Genomic DNA, 1,689 nt, shown 5'->3' on the forward strand with positions numbered 1-1,689 from the left:
AGACTGTAAACAATTGTATGCATAGCTGTAGGAGTCCGGGTAAACTTGTCAGGCGAGTTAGAGAGCCATCTGAGGGTTTTGGATTTAAACACTCCTAATTGCCCAGGAACTTTATTAATTGGAGCTGTAAGTTAACTCTTTGACAGAGAGAGCGAGATGGTGGTGGGGACAGCCCCCAGTAAAGTCAGAGGTGAGAGCACAAAGCAATAAAGTAGGCAGACTCTGGTTTTTTTGGGGGTAGATGCTCGAGAATATCCGGGCGGACTCCTGAGGCTCGATCCCGCCTTTGCGTATGCCGAGCCTCCTTCCTCATGACCTTTGTCACGAGTGGAATGCCTCACCGGCTCCCGGCAGGACAGGACTGAGGGACTAAACTGAACTGATGCCTGGACCAAATTCCAGTTTAGCTACTCAGAAATTAAGTAATCTGCCTTAAGGAGCTAGGCCTGGGGCTCACTCACTTGCTAATTATTATTGGTCAATTATTGTGGTTTTTGTTTGCATGTATATAGGATAATGCCCTGAGACAGTCGTTTAAAAATGCTTTGGTTAGACTTTTACATACTATTTCATTGAATCCACATAGCCCCCCAAGGTAGGTGTGTTTTACAGATGAATACATGCAGATGGTGACTGCAGCCATGAAATTAAAAGATGCTTACTCCTTGGAAGCAAAGTCATGACCAACCTAGATAGCATATTCAAAAGCAGAGACATTACTTTGCCAACAAAGGTCTGTCTAGTCAAGGCTATGGTTTTTTCAGTGGTCATGTATGGATGTGAAAGTTGAACTGTGAAGAAAGCTGAGCGCCAAAGAATTGGTGCTTTTGAACTGTGGTGTTGGAGAGACTCTTGAGAGTCCCTTGGACTGCAAGGAGATCCAACCAGTCCATTCTAAAGGAGATCAGTCCTGGATGTCTTTGGAAGGAATGATGCTGAAGCTGAAACTCCAGTACTTTGGCCACCTCATGCGAAGAGTGGACTCATTGGAAAAGACTCTGATGCTGGGAGGGATTGGGGGCAGGAGGAGAAGGGGACGACAGAGGATGAGATGGCTGGATGGCATCACCAACTCGTTGGACGTGAGTTTGATGTAACTCCGGGAGTTGGTGATGGACAGGGAGGCCTGGCGTGCTGCGATTCATGGGGTCGCAGAGTCGGACACGACTGAGCGACTGAACTGAACTCAACATGTAAGACGCTAATGGACAAGTAATCACCAAGCCATTATTCCTTTTATATATGAACAATCAGGTAAGAGTTTGAAAATCTGCTCATAATAACTATCAGGTGGTGCTCGGTGAACTTTTTCAGGACGCTAAACAAAATTTTTATGAAATACTATTTTCTCGTTTGAGTCTAAAATAACTAATAGCGTAGCACTGCATTCCTTCCTTCTCTTGGTTCTCAAACCACGTATCCCAGTAAATGTATCTGCAAACTCTCGTCAGATAGGTGACCAGCCTTCGAACACAGGTTAACTGGCCCGCTTTGTGAGGCCGCCGCAGCCTCCCGCTCGGCCGCAGCTCCTACCTCCGGGCTGCCCCCGAAGCCCGAACTGAGAAGGATCCGCTCGCACGGCAGCGGTGAGGAGTCCTGGGGGCCGAGAGCCCCCACGCTTCCCGCCCGCGCATATTCCGTCTGTCTCTGACTCGGGCCCGAGCAGCCACCCGGCCCTCAGAGACCTCT

The sequence above is a fragment of the Bison bison genome, unplaced genomic scaffold, assembly GCF_000754665.1.
Source record: "Bison bison bison isolate TAMUID 2011002044 unplaced genomic scaffold, Bison_UMD1.0 scf7180017864231, whole genome shotgun sequence".
Taxonomy (NCBI): domain Eukaryota; kingdom Metazoa; phylum Chordata; class Mammalia; order Artiodactyla; family Bovidae; genus Bison; species Bison bison.